The sequence below is a fragment of the Psittacula echo genome (genome assembly GCF_963264785.1).
Source record: "Psittacula echo genome assembly, chromosome: 3".
Taxonomy (NCBI): Eukaryota; Metazoa; Chordata; class Aves; order Psittaciformes; family Psittacidae; genus Psittacula; species Psittacula echo.
In genome coordinates this window covers 51694170-51718188 of record NC_137736.1, presented here as the reverse complement: position 1 = coordinate 51718188, position 24019 = coordinate 51694170, and the positions used below count along the sequence as shown (strand labels likewise).

Here is a 24019-nt window from a genome sequence, read left to right as displayed (position 1 = left end):
TTGAGGAGAATTTAGTGGAAGATATTCATTAAAAGAAATCTGATGTGGTGAGCGGTTCTTGTCCACAGACAATTGAGGACCTGTAAAATCGCAGCTCAGGCTTCCTTCTAATTTCTTTTTCTTCTTGTTTAGGTTGAGAATGTGGGCTTGTATGAAGGGTATTCTAGTCTGCCTAAATATTGACAATGAATTTTAAGCCACAGAAAATATGATTTTTTTTTTTTTTTTTTTTTAGATATACATTTAAAGTTTCTATTATCATCTTTTTGGCTAATAACAGTCTTTGACAGCTGATTATAATGTAACAAGTTTTCTTTGTTGACCTAGCAAAACAGTCTGGGGTTGTTCAGCACTACAGATACTACTTACTTTCTTTACAATTGTTAATTAGTACTTATTATTTTTTGTTTCACAAAATTTCTTGGAATCTTGTTTATGAATCTGTCTGATGCAGTAAAAAAATAAGTGAACAGTGGGGCCCTGTCATGGCTGCATGCAAGTTGTGATGAAAAGGGGCCGTTACAGTACTTCATTTTCTTTCCTCAACCCCAGCTGATCAATGAGTAATAGGTACATTTACATAGTTGTACCAGCATTTATCTCTGTATCTTTATTGGGTTCAAGTTAGGAAGGAACCCCACCTTCCCCGTAAATGTGAGCAGTCTGTGGTGTGTCAGCAAGCTATAGTTTCAATAGACCTTTCATAGTTAAATAATAATAAGGTAAAGAAAAGGACTATAGTGCAGTCCTTGCAGGAGGAACGTCGCCCAACCAATGGTTCTTTTGTTTGGTTTTGCTCCCCCCCCCTTTTTTTTTTTTTGTCTTTTGCAACTGCTGTTTCAGAAAGGTTTCTCTCATGATTGGTTTCGTGATTTTTGAATGTGATAGTTTCAAAGCCTGTTCTAGGCTAGCCTGCTTCCTGTGAAGAGTGATACTTAGTGAGGTGCTCATATATGCTACGTTGTGCTGGTGAGAAATAAATTGTGTTTTGATCCTGCAGACCTTGCTTCGCTCATTGGGTTTTGTGTTCCTGGGGGTGGAGAGGGCGAGAAAGAGAAGCAAACAGTGCTGGTTCAACATGGTTTTATTGGAGAGAGAGGCATGCATTCCACCTTTCCCCCAGGTTCTTATCAGTGGTAGGTCTGGCTAAGGCTGGCAGCAAAACAGTAGCTTAAAGAGGCTGTGATCTCTTGGAAGGTAAGCATTTACACAGCACTGTTTTTCAGCCTTTAACTGGGAAGTGGCCTTTCTGAAAGAGGAAATTGATTCTGCAAGTGTTAAGAAATTGCTACAAATTGTCATGTTGATGCTGCTTTGAAAAAGACACAAGAGGAAGTAAATCAAAGCAAAAAAAAAAAAAAAAAAAAAACCAAAAAAACCCACAAACAAAAACAAAAACACAAAACCAAAAAAACCCCAAAAAACAAACCCTCAGTATCCCTCACCAAACCAAAATTAAGCAGATAACAGACTTGTTAACTGAGCACTGAGGGTTGCCTTAGGACGTAGGTGCTTACATTTTTACATTTTGAATTGATTCTCGGTTGTCAACTTGATGTGTGTGGGAGGTAAAGTGAACTTTTCATGAAAAACATTCTCACAAGAACAGTTGCTATTCATCATTCTTCTGGTACACTAAGGTGACTGGGAAAAGGGAAATGGCAGTGTTTTCAAGTCTTCTAAATCAAAGAATTGCCTCACTTTTTTGAAGCAGTGATCTTTAGATTGTATCCAGTTGTTTGACTGCTGGAAAGATATACTTAATTTTCCAGTAAAGACAGTTTTCTTATTTTACAAATCTGTAATTTTGTCATTATAATTGCAAGTATTTTAATTAAAATGCTGATGATAAAAAGAGTATTTATGTAAAGGAGTTGATTATGCCTGATGATACAAGATCAAAATTAGGCCAGAATTTGGATGTTCTCCATCATGCTTCCTTACATAGATATGTACGCCTTTATTTTAGTTGTCTCTAATGATTTGCAGAGCATTTTGGGTGTTGTATGATTGCCAGTACTGTGCAGGTTGACACTAATCTAAAAAGCAGCTGTGTTTAGAGCTGAGAAATGATCTTTTTGCCAGTTACAAATGTCTCTTTCCTCCTTGAACTGTCCTCAGTGTAGAAGTAAACTTCATAAAGCCATTTCCGCCCTAATATTTAGCCTTCCAGTTCTTAACATCAAAATCAAAGTGCTGTTAGCTGCATTTTGATCAATATGTTGAAGTTGAATCTTTAAAAAGTTTGACTTTAAAGAAAAAAAAGAAAAAAAAAAAAAGAGACTTCTCTTCCAAATGTATTTATACACTTAAACAAATATTTTTTTGTGAATGTGTCTATTGTAGGCCAGACATTTCTTTCATGTAAGATATGACCATAGGTTTTTAATAATTATGCCTTTGCTTAATTGCATATACAGTAGTTTCACCAAGTAAACAGCAGTACTTGTATGCAGAAAGTTCAATGTGTGCGTATATGAGTGTATGTTTAGGACTTGGCCTTAATTGCTAGTTTGTAATCTCTAAGAATTTCCTGTCCATCTTCTGCTTTGTAGATTTTTAATTCAGTACCCAGTAACTGAAAACTTTCAATGGGCACTGAACAACTAGTTGCTGGGCCTTCTGCTTATCTTTGTGGTTTGTGTTTTATCTTTATCCGTGTACTTCAGTGCCCTCTCAGCAAAGACTGGGTAAAGGGATGTTTGGCTGCCACCTGTAAGGCTCTAAAGGAAGAATGTCTGTGAGGCTTCTATGTAAATAACATGGCGTTTAATAATGGGAAAGTTAGCAACTCTCTTAATTGCTCATGAGGCATACCTATGTAGAATTGTGCTTTGAAAGTTTCTTTCAAGTGATCTCTCTATCTTGAGGCTGATTTTTTTATATCCAGTAGCAATGCAGACTCATTCTGCAACTGAAAGCAAAAAAATGCATATTCCAGACATTGTCTAGTCACAGTTACTTCCTCCTGTTACAGTCCTTAGAGAAGCTAATGCTCTGCTTTGGAGATGGAGGCTTGTCACAGAATCACAGAATGGTTTGGGTTGGAAAGGCCCTTAAGATCATCTAGTTCCAACCCCCCTGCCATGGGCAGGGACACCCCACACCCAAGGAATGAAATAAATTGTAGTGGTGTTCAAAGGATAAAATGAAAAAACAGGTGTGTAGATCACAGATGAAACTTTAGTCAGATGAAGGAAACAGTTATAAATATGCAGTTTAGTTCATCATGTAGGACAAAGGGAACTTGTGTACTTCCCAGGCAGTGTATAGGTGGAGTTTTAAGTGTTTTATAAATACCTGGGGTACTTTTTCCCTCTTGCATTGAACGCAGGCTTTTTTTCAAAGGCTTTCTGCCTGAGTTAGGCACTAGACTTCATTTACCAAGCTGCTTTGAGAAACAATGTAGATGTTTCTCATATTGTAAAAATACATTGGTTACAATATTTTCCAAAATTGCTCTGAGGCCACTTTGCTGGGCTCTGTCTTTCCTGTGTCCCCCATAGCAGGGTGGACAGAAGCTATATGCATAAGCTGCTGAGCCTAGCAGTCCACCTGCTAGTGTCACACCTGGCTCCTCGCTGCTTACGCATGTTGGTGCACACAGGTCTCCTCTGACTTGGCTGAAGGATCTTTTGGCACAGTGTAGCGTGTTTGATGGACACTTTGTGTGTCCCCCCAAGGACTGAGGAAGAAAAACTATACCACGGATGTTAAATGTGGCAAAATTCATCTACTGGGAGGTGTTTTGGGAAGTCGGGGAGGAGGTTAACAGCAACAATATGATGCAGCAAGGCCAAATTTGCATGGCATAGCCATATGGCTGTTGAAATACAACTGTCAAATTGCTTCCTGTTGGTGGGTAAAGAAGGCTGGGGTGCACCCTGTGGGAGTTGTCACGCTTTTTGTGTGGGGACCACCCTTCTTTGTGGGGTAGGGACTGTGTGAGGTGCCTTCCTCATCTCCTACTCACCAGCTAGGGCTGTCTGTTGGCTGCGGCTGTTGTTTGATGCAATTAGTTTTTATTGACTAAGATGACCTTAATAGGTTTCATTTATGTACCTTGGTTTTACTGCAGTTTAGCCCTCTAAATACTCAGGAGGCTGCTAAAATAACAAAGATAATATTAATTAGAAGCTAAAAGGAACCTAAAGCTTTAAAACAATATTTCATTTTCCTTGCTGATTTTTTAATACATGTACATATTTAAAACTACACCTTCAATCTTGGAGTCGCACAACAGCTAAAATGTTTAGACAAATGATAGTTGAAGTTACTATAAAAAAATAAGTCTGTGTAAATATCTCTCAGGTTTTTTTTTTCCCTTTCCTTTTTCTTTTCATATTTGAGACACTTGTCACAGTCAGTTTCATCGCAGGCCTCCAGGGTCGCTGTTTTTCCCATCCAGTCTGTTGGATGTTTTACCCAATAGTAAAGTTATTTTTTAAATATTAAGAATAACCTGAAATTATTTTCAGATCCATAAAAGCAAACATAAGGATTAGGATACTTTACCCTCTGAAACTGTTCTACCCCATTTGTTTAAAATTGAGCAGATTTCACACTTGACGGTATCTCTGAAAATGAGGGAGAAAGGAAAGAGAAGAAATAGCAATAGCTAAATGAAAGGGCTTATAGCTAAAGGCCTAATGTGCAATAGAATATTTTTCTGCCATTTTTGCATTCAGCAACAAAAGAATAAAGACAGTACATTGAACTAGAGGCTAAACTCTTCTGGTTTGAGATGAAAATTTATCTGGTTTATTGTACTGTTAAGAATATATTGTTTGTTTTTCTGCTAATGAGTGCATGCCAGATCGTTGTTTACTGGTTACTGTTCTACATCTACTGTCCAAATCGCAATTGAAGTTGGCAGAACATGAAGGAAATTTCAAGGCAGCTAAATATCATTGTCCAGAGCTTCATTGACCCTATATTTTTGTAACTTCAAAATGACAACAGATTGAGGAATAGGCATGTTAGGGTCACCAGCCCAATATGGTATTCAGTTCAAATAACTTGTATTTTTATGGATTCATCCTATTTAAATATTAATTAAAATCTTGGTATTACTACCTTTAAAATTAAAAATACAATTGTCTATTAATAGTAGAGTGTCTTTAGAGTAAGATACTAGTACGACTTCTCTGAGACTTGTTTCTTGCCCATTGGTTTGAATTCACTATTTTTCTGCGCAGCCTGTACGCGGTTAACCAGTAGTAGAAACTGAATAGCTGAAAATGAAGTCTAGAGGGCAGTAATCATTTTTTGCCCCTCACTGAGGGAGTACACATAAAGCACCATACTTTTCCCTCATGAAATGCCCTGACTGTCCATGGTGGTATGAATTGGTACATTATTTATGTGTTTTGTTCAGCTGACAAGTATAGCCATTTCACTGGATGTTAACTCGGACTGCCTGAATGTAAGAGTATGAAAAGGTTCAGAGGAAAAAGAAACTGAAATCATCAATTTGTGTGCCCTGGGCATGTTGATGGGTAGAGCTAGAGTGACTTCTGCTTGATTTCAGGACTTACTGGGAGAGCCTGAGTTTATGTGGTGAAAACTAAATGGTAAGTCAGTACAGAAACTTTCCTGGTGCAGTACTAATGAGCTTGGGGACCTTGAGTTGGTATGCGTCACTTGTCTAAGTGTTGCAGAGGTTTCCCCAAGAAACACAATTTGTGTGGTTTGCATTCACAGAGTATCTCAAGTTAGAAGGGACCTATGTGGATCAAGTCCAACAAACTGCTCCTTGCAGAACCACCTAAAACTAAACATAAGAACTGAGTATAAGCCAGATGCTCCGTAAGCTCTGACAGGCTTGGTTCTGTGACCACTTGCCTGGGGAGCTTGTTCGGATGACAAACCACCCTCTCAGTGAAGAACCTTTTCTTAATCTCCAATCTAGCATTGTCTCTCTCCATCCATCCCTCCCATAATAGAACATCAGCCATGTTCAGCAGTGTTAGTACGCTCAAAGATGGGGTATTCCTACAGATGTTGTGAGAAGTAGTGGCTGAGGTGATGAAGGAGACCAAAGTCATACCATTCCCTCACAAGATGGGAAGAGTGCAGCTCTTGGTTTGTTCTGTGGGGCAGCCACCAACTTGGCAGGCGACTGTGAGTATGTGTGTACTGACTGGCCAGGCAGTATGTGGCGTAACTGCCTGGGTTGTAGTAGAAGTTTGTGGGGCCCTTCAACAGACATGGAATATGAAAATGAAAAAGCAGATTCCTTTAGTTCTGCTGCTTATAGAGCAACATATTTATTCATTGTGTGGGCTGCAGTCTGGTATGAACTTAATTCAAAGGCTGTTGCAAATGCCTATTTGCAGAAGGGATATGAACTTACAGTCAAAAATGTATTTTAAAGAGAGTAATTGTGAAATGCAGATAAAGTTATAAATCCATCATTGAACTGACTATTTTAAGCCCATCTAGTCATTTCTCCAGAGATTAGATTTTAAGAAATGAGATATTTTTAGATGGATTAAATGAGGATATACCACATGCCAGAGGTATGAAGCAGCTTTGGAAGTTTTAAGTTTAAAGCTTTGTGTTTACAATATGATGTTTGAAATCTGATGGTGTACAGAATTTGTCATGTAGTGTACCATTATAGAAACGTAACAAAGCTCTAAATGTCTGTAAAATTGTTGTGCTGAAGGGAATAATCATTAGATATATTTATTGTTTACCAAGCAAACAAAATATATAATGATAATTAAGACATCTTACATAGTCACTCTAACTCTTGCACGAGGACTTTCTGTTACTAAGCTATGTGCAAAAGCATTTATAAATTCCTTTGAGAAATCGGTGTGTGATGTGCAACACATAAAAACTTCCTGGTTTTTAGATGGCATTTTCACCCTAACCCTCAATAGATATGTGAGATTCCCTTACGTTGGTTTTTTTTTTCTGCTTGGTTTCTGTTATGTCCCAGCTGGCATTTGAAAATACAACTTGCACATAGCAAAATGCCTATTTCCGTCAGTATGTACATTTTTTGAAATTAATTGTGATACGGCTTTTGTCCAGGCTGGTCCTAAGAGGGCAAACCACACCCTGGTGTGCATCCAACACGGCATAACTAGCTTGCCAAAAGAGGTGATTAGCTCGCTGCATTCGGTGTTGGTGCGGCCTCACCTTGAACACTGTGTGTAGTTCTGGGCTCCACAGTTTGAGAAGAATATTAAATGTCCTTGAATGTGTCCAGAGGAGGGCAACACAGCTGGTAAAAGGGTTGGGAGTAATGTCCTGTGAGGAGCAGCTGAGCACTTCGGGCTTGTCTGGGCTGGAGAGGAGGTGGCTGAGGGGGTGACCTCATTGCTCCCTACAGCTTCCTGAGGAAGGGAAGTGGAGAGGAAGGCGCTGAACTCTTCTCCCTGGGATCCAGTGATAGGACATGCAGGAATGAGTCAAAGCTGCTTCAGGGCAGGTTTATACTGGACATGAGGTAGCATTTCTTAACCAAGATGGTGGTAATTGAACAGTGGAACAGTCTTCCTAGAGAGGTTAACGATGCCTCAAGCCTGTCAGTGTTTAAGAGGCATTTGGACAATGCGCTCAATAATATTTTTTAACTTTTGGTCAGCTCTGAATTGGCCAGGCAGTTGGACTAGATGATCATTTTAGGTCCCTTCCCAGTGAAATAGTCTATTCTATCCTTTAGCGTTCTTTAGCTGTGGAGCTCCTATTAATTTTGTTACTAGACCTGTAAAGCTTGGATCTCACAGATGAGGCTGGACATACATCCTATAAGCACACAAAGCACAATAAAAAAGCACCCAGGCATCCCTGTAGATTGGGTCTTGATAGAAAGGTTGCTTTGAGTGTGGGGATGTGACAGTTCAGGCGTTTTGCAACATCCACTCTTGGCAGCCAAGTCAAAGAATTTGTTACAGTCTGTTCTCAATATTGTTTTCCAGGCATAAGAAGCTTTATGCTCTAGTAATGATGACAATGTAAAAACAGTGTGATAACTTAGTGCCACCTGTTTAGATGGGCCTGTTCTGCGAGAAGTGCTGTTGTGTGTGATTTTGATTTTAATTCAGTTGTAATCTGTTTAAACTTGGTCCATTTACCTGTCTCCTTGCTTTTAAGCCAGCAAGTATCAAGTGGTTTGATTCATGTTATACTGGATTATAAAACACCTCTCTAGTAATGAGGTGCTTTTTCTTAGCAGTGATTCCATACAGAAAATGTAATAGATGTAAATATATGACTGTACTCAGAGTTGGAGGGAGAAAGGGTTTGTGAAATGGCAATATAGTGGATGGTTCAGCATTTTTGTTCCATTTGAAGTATAATAAGCAGTGTGTTCTGAAAGCATGAAGATCTTCCTGCAAAAAAATTGCCAGACTTTTATTCTGGAGACAAGGGATTATGTTGGTAACTGGAAGAGAAAAATTGGTTGTCCAGGATTAAGCTTGTCAGCTGTTATCATGATCTTCCCTCCACTGACACATCCAGGGTGTGACTAGTACTTGCTTTTGTTTCCTCATTGTGCTCGGTTTTAATTACCTGTATTTAGAATCAAATTCCTTGAAACTGAAAAGTGATTTACATTACTTTGTACCCCTTTTGAAATGCTACACCCACAGCAACTTGTTTCCCTCTTGTTAGGTACAGCAGTGAAGAAATGGTGCTTTAAGTGACTGCACTGTGTGGTTGGATGGGATGTGATCCATGGATGCAATGGTTAAAACTTAAAAGCCTCCCTTCACCTGCTTTTGCTCTCTATCCGTTCCTCTGAGGAATTATTAACAGGTGCTGAAGGCACAAGTGCTGCATGGCCCTGAACTTTCAGTGCACAAAGAAAAGATCAAACATACTCTTTAATAAAAGGAAACTACCGGAGTTAGAATTTGTTGTGACTGAGGACTAATCTGACAGTACTTGCTAGGTTTTAAGTGAGAGTGAAATGTAGCTGTTAACAGTCGCATCAGCTCTTGTTTTTCTGTTTTTCATATTCTACCACAGGGAGGACACTAGCAGCATGAGGAGCGATCACGAAACTATTTTAATAAAACATTGAGCACTGTTGAGAGAGGTATGGCTGGGGGTGCTGCACTCAGAGATGCAGACACTCTTCTAAAATAAGCAAGATTATTTTTCCCCTCCTTTTTCCCTTCGTAACCGTGCTCATCCCATCCTCCACATCATGTTTATTCGGCTGGAGATTTTGAAAAGATAACGTTTGCTTTCTCTCCGTATCAAGATCTCCGTCCCATCTGCGTTGACATTTTAACTTTATGAGGGAGAATGCATTATGTAGAGTTTCCATTAGCCTGCAAAATATTAAGTTTTGAAAACATTCGTTGTTTTTTGTGAGTGAAGCAGAGCAAGCCACAGAGATGGTTTGTGCTTGTCAAAATTAGATAGTTTGCTGTTTGTTTTTCTGAAAGTTAGGCTGAGAACTTAGCCTACCACTTGCCTTTTTTCAGAATATATAATACTCTGAACAAAGGCCAAGTCCTTCATAGCACAAGTGAAAGCATAACTATAATTTGTAGTTGGGAATACTGTGAGTAGCATACGTGGCCCTACATTCCTTTGGCAAGATGTTACTCACATTCTCCTTGAACATATAGCTAGGTATCATTGCTTAATAAGGAGAGAACTTCTTTGTCAAACATTTCTCTGTAGTGTTAAGCTTTCAAACTCTGTATTGTAATAGAACATTTTGGAAGGTATCAGAAGATTCAACTGCTGCTTTTTTTTTTTTTTTCCCCTGATATGGGAGATAACATTGCTACAACATTAATTGTAGTCTAAAATAGGTAAAAGTGTAATATGCAGTAGTGTATTTGTGCATAAGTAGTACAGGGATATAAATGAAGTCTGTCTTGACATGTACTCATGATAACATTTTTCCAGCTTGTTTACAAAATGAAAGACTATCTGTCTCTGGTAGAAAATTCTATGTTTAAAGCAGTCTCCCACTATCCTTTGAAGTGTTAAATCCTCCTAGGTTTCATTTTTTTTGGCACAAGAGTAGTGGATGTTTAAGAAGCCAACAACATTAGCTTGCACAGGAGCATTCCTGTCTTATTTTTGTTTCTAGGTCTGTTTCCTGTGTTGGGGGAAGGGGAATGAGAGCACAGCTGCTCCCAAAGTTCAAGATGAAGCTGCTTCTTTAGTGTGTTTTAAATCTTGGTCACAGTTTCTTACTGGAAGTCTTTAAATGAGCTTTAGTTTGATCTTCAATTGCTCTTTTACAGGCATGAAATCTCCCCATTCTCTCTTCTCTTACCCTCCATCCCAGTTCCCAGCAACTAAACCCGCTCACTAATAAAACAAAACTCCTGATGATCTGCAAAATACAGATCCAAGAGAACCCTCAGAAGCAGAGCATTTTGACATACACATTTCTGAGACCAAGTAGATAATTGGCTCAGCATCAGCTTGACAAGATTGATCAATATTTGTTTTGAGATTACTATGTTTTTTTTTTCCCCTCCTCATTTTTAAAATGTTGATGCTTGCCAGCACAGAAGATTGGCTACTTTGGATGTCAAGGCTGATCCATCTGAACTTTCATTTCTCAGATAAGCTGAACATCACAGAAAAGGTGAATTTTCTGCCCCTTTTTTTATGACACCTCCAGTAATTCAGATGAAGAGGTAACAGCCTAGTCCTCTCTTGTGTTTCCTTGTATGTATTTTAAACAGTTTTCTATCTGTATTTTGGCATACATATTCCATGATCAGAAACACTGCTGGGTTGTTTGGTTTGTGGGTTGTTTTTTTTTTGTTGTGGTTTTTTTTTATAGTTTTACAAACAAACTACAGCATCTCCTTCTGTTTGTCCAGTTAACATTTTTATTGGCCTGTGTTGTGATCATATGTGTATAAAAGAAATGAACCAAGCCTGCAATGAGAAGAATATCAGTGTTGCAATTTTTAGTTTCATGCAGTAGTAGGACTTTCTGCTAAAGTAGCTTTGGTTATATAGACTAAAGTGTTTGGGTGAGAAGGAAAAGCATATATTGTTAGTTATGTATTTATTTTCCTACTTGAGAGCAGTTTGGTCGTTGGTATAGAAACGGTATATTTTGTTTAAAATGTAGAATAATGCGAAATAAAGCTGTTGTTGCCTCTCAGAGGTATATAGCACAGAACACTGGGTACATGGATGGAAGTCCAGTTCTCAGCATGGCTTTTTTCTTTTTTCTTAACGCTGAAGGTAGTTTAATCCCAAAAAAGCTGGCAACGAAGTTAATGCTGGACCTTCACTGTAGCTTTACAAAAGTCTGGGCATTGCAGGAAGACGGTGGAAACCGTTGTAGACCAGGTGACTAAGGTAGTTATAGCCCATATACTGATCCAGGTAGAATGATGGGATAACTGGTGTAGGACTTGGTTAATAAAGGACAAAGGAGAATCCCATGTCACTAATACTTGTCATCATGAGTTTGTTAAAAATAGGTCTTGTTACACTGCTACCATTGCCGTGTTTTCAAGGTGCTTATACTTCGAGCTGTTGACACAGCAGTAGTGTAAAAATATACATTTAGACTTATATGAGGCCAATCCCTTGGCACTATTTGGCGTTTTCCTGAAGAAACAAGAATGCTGCACAGTCAGAAGGACACACATTAGCTGAATCAGACCTAAAAGAAGATGAATACAGTTATGTTTGAGGTCCTTGAGTATCTGTGTATACTAGTGGGTTGCCAGTCCTCCACGCTTGAACTTTTTTTCACCTGTGCCCTGGTAAAAATAATCACAGGTTATAGGTGATTCAAAGAGTAAGAAAACAATAATGAAGAGAGCAAGTTGCTAGGTGACTGTGCTTGTCAAACTGGGCAAAGTGAGATTGTTGCTTTAATATAGCAAATATAACATTGTGCTCTGAGAGACAAAGACATAGGACTTCTTTTTAGAGCAAGAGACTCCATCCTGCGTGAAACATCTGCAGCCAAAGGGCTGACATGATCTTTGGGTATATGAGCTAGAAAGTTTGGGAATGAGAAGGCAGATGGTACTCTGGCACTGGGAGGACTAAGGCTTTATTGTTTTCTTTAGTTCTGGTGTCCATAAGTGAAGAAGAAGATAGATGAAGGTTCAAAGAAAAGTCACAAGAATGATTAAAGGGTGGAAACAAGCCTTAAATAAAAAGGTTCTTTGAGTTTAAGGTACTGAGCTTAACAGCAAGCTAAAAGGTATTCTCTTTGAGCCTTCATAATGTATAAATCTCTGAACTTCTGGTGTTTAATTCTAACTGGGAGAATAATGGAGCACCTCTATTCTGATTCTAGTTCTGTCATGTCTTGACAGTTTTAAAAGCTTCACAAATTTTATATATAATAAGGTCTTAAGAGTATTCAGCTAAGTAGTTAAATATAATTACCTGATTTTATAGATGGAGAAACTGGGATAAAGTCACATGCTTTAGTTCTGCCTCTGGATTTTTTTATAGAGTACATTTACAGAAATCTCAGGGTAAGGGTATTTTTTAATTGTGTTGCCCATTGAAATGGTTCTATGAATTTTCCAAATTCTGGGTAATGAAGTGTTCTGGGTTTTGCGTAAAGAAAATTTATGTTTGTTATGTGAGCTGTGGTCATGAGGGATTGTGTTAGTACCTGTGATCCTAAAACTGAAATTCAGAGGAAATTAAGCTAGAAGTGAAAGCAAGGGGATTTGGTAATTATCTGATAACAAGAAAAAGCGAGCAGTAGCATACGTAATAAAAATATATTAACTTTATTTAATAATCCAATGACATACCCACATATAGCTGATTTGGAAAAAATCAAGCAGGTAACTATATGGACTATGACAGATTATAGAGGAAGCTGAACCCAGGACAACTGTGGATTCAAGAAATGTGTGGTCAGAGTGAAACACATTGGGAATACACTCAAAAGAAGAGCAAATAGTTCAGCTCTTAACTTTTAAAAATGTCTCGTCTTGTTTATAATGCAATCAGTATATCACCCAGTGTGCATATATATATGTATATATAAATATATATGTTATTTCTGTGGAAATAAAAATATTTCTTTTTTATGTATGAAGTGCCATATGCTGATGTTGGAAGAAAGTTTTATTGCTGTTTCTTAACCATTAAAATATATATTGCAGAAAAAGTAATACAGCTTCTAAATTATCATTGTAGATTTTGCACAAATGTTCATTTTGCACTGTCTTTTCCTATATAAGTAGCAGGAGGCAAATACTGAACTAAATAATTAATGCTGTATACTATATGGTGTTTTCAAGCAAAGTGCTTATGGTTACATAAACCAGGAAAAATATAAGTGAAACTGAGAAGCAGAGAGGGGGGAGAAAGACTGGAAACAAAGGAACAAGGAGTGGAAAGAAGACCTGAAAGTTTGTATATAAGCAATTTTCATATTGGTACATAAATATATATACATTTTATCTAAACAGAGTTCGACTAATCCTTCTCGATTTGAATTTTCTCAAGGATATCTGAGTACTTGCTATCCTATGTCAACTGAATTATTTTTCAGGTATAAACTTGTCAGCAGATGTTCCAAGGATCCAGTCTGCTTCCACCCTCATGATATGATGGGGTGTGGTGCTTCAAAACTTGGCTACTCCATACCTGGGAAGAGTGAATCAGCTTTAATTAGGTCAGTCTTTTAATGTCAAAACCCTCAAGCCTTCCTCTGTCCCAACAGATGCACGACAAGAAATTAAACCCATTAATCCCAATGCTCTGTGCGTATACATAAACTCCTGAAACTTCAGTGTTGCTAGAGCTGTAAAACCAGAATTGTTTAGAATACCACCCAACAAATAACGCCAAGTCCTGCCTTCAGCCTCTTCTGAACTCTTAACAACCAAGCAAAAAAGTTCCAAGTAAACTACAAATGGTAATAGTCTTTCTAGTTATAGGAATATTGAGATCACATGTTTCTGAAAGTGTTTGGCAAATGATCCAGTTCAGTGCTGAAGTTTGTGGGTTCAGCCCTGCAGCTTGATATACAAGTTGTGGCTGATTAAACCTGAACTAACTTAGCTACTATGTCAGAATCATGTAATAGCTCAGAGCTTTTCTAACTTTATCCAGGTGAAACAGGGCTTCGTTTTTCCTTTTCTCGATGTTGTTACGTTAAAAACCAGATGTTTAATATAAACTGTACAGGAATGTTGTCTGCTGTGATCAACAGGGAAAATTTTCTCACTCGACTCATGCATAGATGGTGGTGATTGGGTGTGTAGAAGTTCTTTAAAACTTGAGTGAATTTTACTCTAAATGGTGCGTATGCTGTGTACTTGTCACAAAAGTCACTGTTCGTTAATGTAACAGGTTATAGAGGTGGAACGTGTGAATACATTTATTGCTGTGGTTGCACAAGTCTGTTCTAAAATGCCTTATTCTGTTGTGTAATACGTCTGAATTAATATGGTGCACCTTTTTTTTCACCTACTCAGGAGTATGTTTTTTAACACGTGAACAATACAAGCAAAAAGTCACAGTTTTTTAGATGGAGTGATTTATGAAACCAGGGAGGTGCCATGGGGTCTGTATCATTATTTGATGATGGGGGGGAGGGACGGAATCTGGAAAGGAATCTGTTTGTTTTTTTCCCCCTTTTTTATATTCTCAGACCACTGCAGAGTTTGATCTAAGTAATTAGATGTTGTATCTATTTTGAAACAAAACTTCTCAGGTGCAGGTATATTTTAATATTGACAGTTAGCTTCTATCCTACTTCTGTTCAGCACTAACCTGCCTCTTTTGGTCTGCATCCTTCTGTGACATGTACCTGGGGGAAGGGAGGGCGAGATACCTTCTCAACTCTCCTGTGATTTATAGCAGTATGTGAAGAAAATGGCAGGACCCAATGATAGCACATTGTATACAATTGTTGCCATCTTTCCTTTTGGTATACTTTCTCTCCCATTTTTCATCTTGGTGTTTTCTGGGTCAAAACTTGTGTTAATCTAATTTTGCCCCTGACAGCTGGCTATCCTCATAGATGAAACAAATCCCATTTTTAGCCATATTATTTTCTTGAAGACATCTATCCTACATTTCAAGGTGCTTGGAGATTAAATCATTATTTAGTACATAGAAAGTTATCTAGTGACATCCTTCCCACCCTTATGTTTTTAGAGGATCAGGGATGGGGCCAGGGTCAGTAATGCCTTCCTCCCAGCCCTTATTTTAGAATTCAGTTGTTTGGTTTTTTGTGTGTGTGTGTTTGTTTTGTTTTTTGTTTGTTTGTTTGTGGGGTTTTTTGTTTGGTTGGTTTGGTTTGGTTTTTTTTCCCCAAACAAATTCAGTCAGACTGACCTTGGGGGAGTGCTAACATTTTCTTTTGGGGGTTTTGTTTTCTATTATTATGAATTGAAATGTAAAGCTGGTATTTTAAAATTCAACAGTAAAAATGAGACAACCAAAATGCTTCATTTTCATTCAAGTTGTCAGTCTCAATGATCATGTCTTTACTTTGGTTGGGCCATTTCTACAAGATGAAGCGTTTATAATATTAAAGTAAATTATTAAAAATACAGTATGTTTTGTAATATATGCATGTCAAATCAATGCAGTATTATAATCCATCAGTACATAGGAAAATAAATGGGTTTTATATATTAATGGAAAATATTCTTCTGTCAAAATTTCTAACCAGGTGTACTTACAATTGTTATACCAGAAAAAAGATTTTTAATTTTATGGGTGTTGAATAACTACTTTGCATTGATACCAGAAATAACAATTAAAAAAAAAAATATTCCTGGCAGCAAAAGGTATCACATACCATCCTTCTTTCTACCTTTTCCTAAAACCTGTCTGCTTCCATTATGGACTGAGACACCGTGGAGCCTCTTGGTATGTTTGTGTGCTGTAGACAAGTATTCTCAAGGAAGTAAAGCTGTCTTGTGATTTCTGTGTGTCCCTCATATTAAAATGCATTACAGAGAAAAATGGATTGTTTAGTATTACGTGCTTAGCTTTCCCACAGCTGTGGATGTTATCGCTGTAGGCAGCACTTAAAAAAAAAAAAGAAAATCTGACTTCTAATTTTGTTTGTCTAGTCTCATGCACGCTATTATCTGTGCCCAGTAGATTGAACAGTGAACCATATTAATTCTGGAAGCGGCTTTAGGCTATTCGTCCTTGCTGGGCTATATAGGTACAGTTCAGTTATCAGGAATCACTAGTAAAATTATTCCTGCTTCTTCAGAGATTTGTCAGCTCCTTCTAGCAGGTGGTCCCCTTAAAGCACAGAAAGCTAATACAACCGGAGAACTTATTAAAAAATTACAGCACTTTGCCATTGCCACACTGTGTTAACTTCTGCTTGCTGCAGTTTCCATTTCTCTCCCTAGTCCAAAATGAAGTCTCAGATGTATCCTTATTCCTGAACACATCAGTGATGTACAACTGAATATAAAGTCAGGTGGTAGTGTACTGGCTACTGCTTTAAAAAGTAATTTGAATTAATATCATAAAAATCTATATGATCATAGCAATGTATAAAATTTCCATAGTTACGACATGCAAAGCTCATTTTTAAATTTGAAAGCATTATTAAGTGTTACATAACACAGGTCATCAGAGCCTGGCTATTACTGAAGCCTAAAGCTTCCTATACTCTAGATCCATTAATCCCAAAATGGCGAATAACATTTCATACATTCATCCTTGCATAGGAACAGTAATAAAGGCTGAAGTGAAGTACTGCACTTTCAGCACTATGGCATCTCTGAGTGCTGAAGTGTCACTGGCAAACAAGTTTAAGTGCTCCTGAAGAACTTGATCTTTCCAATCTTTCTATTTACCTGTAAAATGGCTGCTACATGTGGTTGTGTGCAGCTGTCTGGGGGATCATCTATTTTGCAGTCTTTTCACAAATGGATTTTTTGAGTGAAGACATACTACCACACCAGAAAAAAGTATTCTTATATCAAGTTGTTTGCAATCTATGAATGCAGAAATGAATTGAGTAAAATGCTAAGCACACTAAAATGTCATGCATGGAAATCAGTCTTAACCTTCTTGGGGAATTATCCAGTGTTGCTTCTTTGCAAAAGCCAGCAGTATTACTGCTGATATACAAGCATACAAGATGCTCCAGGCTTCTGTGAATTTCAGCCATCCCTACAGATGGAGAGTGAACGTGCCTGTGATTTAGCTATTATGTCCCATTTATTCATTGACTAGAGGGAGAACAGTCAATCTAAGTTACTTGGGAAAATGGAGTTCTTACTCTTTTTCTTTCTTATGAAAAATAAGTACCTTCATTTCTGCTACATTTTCCTCTAACTATCTGATCCTTACCTCAGCATGATTGCAGGCATACGAGAGTAGATAAACAAGCCTGGGACCTTTGTTATGCCTCACCCCCATCTTCCACATCTAGAAAGGAGGAGAAGTTGACCTTGTTCCATCTGTCCTTGGTCTGAAAAAAAGGGGATTGAATAGGCTTTGCCACAGGAGAGAGATGCATGCGGGTGCAGTTAGCTGCTGATCTGAGGTGCAAGGAAATGCAAGGTTGGCAGAACAGATACCTAGTGAGAAATTCAGGGAATAACAGGGAGCTCTGCTGCATAGCCAGAGAGCTGCAGCAGGGAGCAAGGTTACTGCACTCTGTAAAATGGCAGCCCTGTAACTGCTGTGTGTGTTACAGACACACAGGAGTAGTTCAAAAGTCAAAGGGGGTTAGGAGAAAACTGAAGTGTGTTCATACAAAAAAGAGGCTATTTTTTAAGTCAGGTTTTTCTGGCTTTTGAATAGAGTTAGCACTGCAAGGGAAAGACGCATGCACATGCTTAATGGTAAAGATGTCTTTTAGTGTGCTACCTCATTTTTTTTACATATGGTTGGTTTGTTCACTGCTGTTGAGAATTGCATTTCACTTTGATTAAAATAGGAAAGAAACCTGATCTGCTCCTTCTACCTTTAGAATGATCAGTCAGTTACTTTTTAGATTGATAGGTATGCTTCAGAGTTACAGTGGGGTTTTCAGCTCCAGCCAAATCAAGATAGAAACACATATGACTTCAGAAATACCTGGAAAAACCAGCAAATAGTATTTGTGTCAGTTATCTTTTGTGGGTGGTTGTGGTGTGGTGTTTGTTGTTTAGTTGCTGGTGTGTTGTTTTGTTTTTGTTTTGTGGGTTTTTTGTTTTAAGAAGAAAAGCCTTTCAGAAGCAGGGTGCTTAGAAATATTCTATGCATTTTCTGAAATCAGCACTCTATAGCAGTGCTACCTAAAATTTTTAGGCATTTGGATCTGTATTGACTGTTTTAGCCAAATACATTTAACTCACACAAGCTGATGAAATTTATAAAATCTGTCAGTCTAATAGAAACTCCTCATTTATCTTATCTGTTGGACTAAAGATAAGATCATTTGATAAAACAAATATCTTGTTTCTAGTCCAAGCTGATCTTACAAAATTTTGAGCCCCCACATCTTCTCCCAGTTACTAGTTCACTGGGAAAGGTAGATAAATATCATTTTGTGAGGGAGCATATGGGTGAAACTCAATTGAAAAAGGAAATATTTAGGGCCTATGAAAACTTGCATGGTGATGGAAGAGATTTTCACAGGAGTGGGAATGCAGCAGGAATGTATTAATACGTGTTAAGATAATGTTCACAATTCAACTTCTTAATAATATTCCTGTATGAGAATAAGTTTTGCAACTGCTGGTGCTGTTCTGTAATCTTAACAGTTATGCAAATACTGGTGTGAAAAACAAAACCAAAAATTACCACAGATTTTTTGTTCCTTAAGTAAAATCAGTAAGACTTACACTTAATTAGTCCTGCTTGGGAGCACTCTACTGTACATGGCCCTAGCCCTGTGGGTTTGTAATGCATGCATTTGTGCTGCCTGAGACAGCCGTGTGCGGAGAGGTGCGTTGCCAGAGACCAGGTTGGTACAACATGTGCTGTGACTTCACACAGGCTGTGAGGTGGCCACGGAGATACAGTGTCATGTTTGTATTGGATGGCAGGAGCCACTATGGTGACTTTGGAAGTTGCAGGCTTTGTTAGGATATTCTACAGTGTGTTTTGTAAATCCTATTTAAAACTCTACAGAAGTGAGTCTGCAAAGTTGTATGGCACAATGTTACCACAACTGAATGAGAAATAACTATCTTAAAAAAAAAAACAAACAACAACAGCCCAGACAACATTGCCACTGTGAAGACTGCGGCCCTGGAAATCCAGAAACTTCCAACAACTTCTGCTGAATCTGGAACTGTGTTTCATTAGGTAGGCAATAGTGAGCTTCCCAGCTCCAGTGAAAATGGAGGCAACACACCTTCCCCTCTGTAGAAAAGCTGTGGATCATAGAATAGTTAAGAGTTGGAAAGGACCTTAAGATCATCTAGTATCATGTTTTGATAAAAAAATGGGATGATTCACATAAACTGTTTTCCTGCATCCTTGGGAGGCCATTTATCGATGCTAAGTTCTAGTTATGTGCCGTTTGTGCCACCTGTTTAACTCTGTTCTCCTTTTTTTGGTGGACAATTTAACAACAGGCTATCTCAGTGAAAGTAGGACAAAACCAAAAAATCTCAGTGAAAACAAATGAAGATACTTCCCAAATATTACAGTGGTCTCGACTATTTGTTAAGACTACAAAGGGGTTTTTTTTAATACTCGCCTTCAATAGGAAGTGCTCTGTGAGACCAGGCAGTGTCTATTAACTGATAATGCAGTTTTGTTTCTCTACTCATTCTGTAAGGTTTTTCTCATGCAGTTAATAGAACAGATTTGCAGGTTGGAGGAGTATGTGGACAGTACAATTTTATTCCCTTGCTACTCTAAAATCTAATGTCTCACTTCCATAGTTAAGAACTTTTTATTCAGAAAAAAAAATGCTGCATCAGCTTTCTGGAAGATAAAATAGAAAATAAGCTCAATTGCAGCTTTCTGCTTTAAAGGGAATCCAAGAAAGATTCTGATACAAGTCACTAGTGATAATGTTGTAGAGGAATTTGGCAATAATACTTGTATTGACCCATGATAAATTCCAGAGGAGACCTCCCATAGTGGAAGTTGCCTGATCAAACCCAAGCAGTTAACTGATCTACACCTAATGTAAACAATAAATTAAATTTTGATATGATTTTGTCAAGGGATATCAAATTGGTGATCAAAGATCTGCAAGTGACTTTTAAAAATTATTAGCACCCCCCATTCTTTTTTATCCTCAGAGATAAACTTCAGAATATAATTTAGTCACTTGGACTGTCCTATTCCAATTATAAGGTTAATAACAGCATTTATTTCTATCCAGATAACATGGTCAGCTCCCTTCCCTTGTAGGTGTCACATCATCTAAAAATTTATTTGCTTATCCCTCACAAATATGCTCAACGTAACTCATGTACATGGCAAGGCTATTTTTTGCTGCTTCAGAGAAGCATTAAATACCTCCAAAGAGTGATCCGTGAAGAGCTCACCTACTGCAGAAGAGGCCACAGAGGACCAGGCATGGGAGTCGCTGGACCGCATAGAGTTTGATCTCTGGTCTTGGGTGAAGGGTGCGCTAGCCTCCCCAGCTCTATCAATGCAAATTTAGGCAAGCCTTGTAAATTCAGGCAGAATTTGTAGACCGAAGAGGAAGACGTGCATGAGATGAAGTAGTTTGAGTTTGGGTAATCCAGACTGCTTTCTTGTGCTTCAGGTTTAGGTTACTGTAATCCAGTCTAATCCTATTTTACATGCCACTGTAGGTCTTCTGTGCACTTAAGGAGAGAAGGAAACCTAACCCCAGCTATATGAGGACTGGGGTAGTGAATGGAGAAAACACAGTGGTCACTGTGCCTTCCTCCCTCCTGCTCTGCACTTTTTTCTGCATCATTCAAGACTTGCAGGCTTTGAAGTGCTAGCAGGTTTTAGAAATAAAACTGGTTACTTTAGAGGCTGGGGAGTTGTGTGCAAGTGCCTCCCTCCTTTTGGTTGGGACTGTGAGGGAATTGCCAGGAACTTTCCAGGTCAGAAGGCGAATAATATGTCCATTTTGCAGTTGCAAATTCCCAGTTAGCTCTATAGGCCTTAGAAATTTGACTTGGCTATAGGAGATGGATGGGAGGTGGTATGTTCTTGGTTTGTGTTTTCACGTTACCTGCTGTTGCTACAGCTTTGGCTGGCACCAAAAGGGACATCCTTGTAGCTATCTTCTTGATGACTTTAGCACACAAGCCCTAGTGATCACGCAGCCTGACAGAGTCTGATTAGAAGAGTTGTCACAAAAGAAAGTTATTTGGGGCGTGTGTGTGAAGGAGTATTTTTCTCTTAGACTGATTGATCTGTCTTGTACTTCTCCCTCCCCACTCTCCTGCGCTGCAGCCATGGTATCATGTACTCTCCAGTATATTTCCCAGTGTTTTAACCTGAGTCGTTCTAGGTTGACAGCCTTCCTCTTCTGCTCCTCAGCCTTCATCTCCATCCTACACTGTGGATTTTCCCAGGGAACTGTAGTGTGGTGGTGTAGGTGTCTGCCCACAGCAATCTGGGTGACCTTGCAGGCAGGTCCGCAGCTGGCTCCCTCCATGGATGCTTTTCTCCTGCAGAAATCCATGAGAGGAAACGTTGGAAAGGCCCAGTCAGTCTCCACCCGAGCTCCTGAGGCAAAAGACTGCGCTATGTGTCTAATACCTCTCACTGAAAATGATGCTTCAGATCCATTATTTATTGGTATACTGTGTTAGCCTGAATCTTGTCTGACATAGAAGTTCTGTATTTTTTGCCCTATGTGCTGTGAATACTTAAGCTTTGTTTTTTTTCCTTTTGCCTTTTTAGTTTGTTAGGGATAGTGGAAAGACACAAGCTCAAACTTCTGTATGATGGTTTTGATCAGCTTTTATTTCTCTTGTTCTTTGAAGTACGTATCTGAGAGAATGGAAGGTACTTTAATTTTTCTGCAGGCTATTTTAAATGATTAGATGGTGGCATTTTCAGTACACACATGCAAACTCACACACATGCATATATGTGCAGAAGCATATATGTGCTTGCACGCACACACACATAAACAAACATGTTTAAGCACTTTAAACCAAACTCTTTAAGAAATTGATTTTCTTCTGTATTCTTTTCCTGCCTCACTTTCGAAAAAGTTGTAGCCTGGAAGGTTTTAGTCCATTTTCTACATTGTCATCAATTACAGTATTTCCCTAAGTGTTAAGGTGTCAGCCTGCCCTATTTCTTCTTCACACCTACAGCATTTCTCTGTTTTTCATACCAGAAATATTGTCTTAACCTTTGCCAGGTCATTGCTGACCCATGTTTCTATAATGCTTTATTTACATTGTGATTCTGCCTTTTGATATAAAAAGTAAACATGTTAGCTGGATAGGTTAATTTAAGTGATGTCATGACTTCCTCCAAATAAAGAAACACAAAGCTGTCAGCTGAGAATATGATTTAACATAATCCTTACCTGTTATGATTATGCTGGAAGTAAGCTTGTTGTAATGAAAACAGGATGTTGAACTGAATTAAAGATTATCTCTGGTACAGGGAGGAATCTCTCCACACAAAAAACTTAGCATGTGGTGGATTTTTTTCCTTCAGACTGAATTAAACGTTATAATCAGAAGGCCGTTGTTTCCAGTAATAAGGTAGTTGGAGAGGAGTGCACTAACTCTGTGACACATTCATGTTTCGGTATATGCTCTAGTGCTGTTGCAGTTTTTGGCCTTTTAAACCTTTGATAATTAATACTGATGTTCAGTGCTGCTTTATATCACCTGATCATACTGCAACAAGCGGTGTGCAGAGAAACTCCTAAATGGGTACTCCACATGAAAGTTAGTTGAAGAAAGTGTCCAGTATAGAGATACCTGTTTTGGACTGGCAAATTGCACAGATTACGTAGTGAGGTCTTAATTAGTCCCTGTGGTATGCTGAAATGCTGAGCTTGTAATATCTCATTGCTTGTGACAAAACTGTGGTATTTACATGGAAGTAGAAAATGCTGAATGTATAATCAGGTGTATCAACGTAAACGTCTGGTTTTTCACTCTTTTTTTGCATGCATTGATGGTTTTCACCTTTTGCTGAGTAATTGTTAATAGGCCTGTCTTAAATTCCTCTTCCCTTATCTCACTTGATCATCAGTATTGAGATAAACTATTTTAGTTGTTTACTCTTTCATGTCTTTGACCTTAAGCATTATAGGGCGTTATTCAATGACAGTGTGAGACAGTGAATATGGTAGGCACTTTATTCTATACTTTGTGATGGTTAAGCATACTACAAAAAAGATCTTTTTGCATGTGTAATTTGTTGGTAACTTCCTGTGTTAATTTTTGGTCTTATGTTCTCGGAGTCATACATAAATAGTTTTATGTCATGTGTGAAAGGGAGTGAGGGTGGGCTGATGTGTGCCCTACCTTCTGTGAAGGCTCAGTGGGAAAAGGGGTGGCTGGAGGATGGTTCATTTTGATGGTTTTCAGATAATGGAAAAACACCTCTTGGGCAACCACTAGCAGCAGCAACTGTCTCACCTTGATGCTCTCCCAAGAAGAAATAAAGTGCAACAGGCTCACAAATAGTTTCATTAACAATTAATTTGTGTATTACTTCTGATTTGCTTACTGACACATAAAATACTATCCCTATTTGATAGAGCAGGATTACCTTATTTTGAGCTACAGAAACTATACTGCCATCCCTTGTTTTTGTTTGCAGCAAGTACTGCATTTGTTTTTCAGATGTTATGTAAGGTCTCTTTTGAACTTGGTATGTGTGATATTTCACAGGAGCACTGGAATATTGTTATTTTCAGAATGCACTGTCAGACAATGCAAATAACATCAGTTCTCAAAATCCCAGTTTATAGGAACATAGTATTTTCTGAAATACGGCATTTTAAAAACGGTGATGTAGTAGTGACACAAATCAGTAAAGCTAGGGGATTTTCAGAGAGGAGACATGTTCGAAACATAACTCTTTCAGTCTTCCTGTTGTGTGCTGGTACTAGCTGCTGCTCAAGCTTTAGTTTTAGTGTCGGTTCTAATTCTTTTGAACTTACTTGGCAGGTTTATCTCTTTCA

At 38.3% G+C, this 24019-nt stretch overlaps 1 protein-coding gene across 6 annotated transcripts in view; it reads left to right on the top strand.

Moving 5' to 3' along the window:
• Window positions 1-24019, top strand: part of TBL1X (transducin beta like 1 X-linked) — a 197052-nt gene that overhangs the window by 14356 nt on the left and 158677 nt on the right. The window contains exon 2 of one of the 6 annotated variants that reach the window (XM_080612226.1): window positions 13490-13612. The exons of the other annotated variants lie outside the window; for them this stretch is intronic. The gene's annotated coding sequence lies outside the window, so the exon portion shown is untranslated. The remainder of the gene's footprint in view (window positions 1-13489; window positions 13613-24019) is intronic. 6 annotated transcript variants of the gene reach the window in all.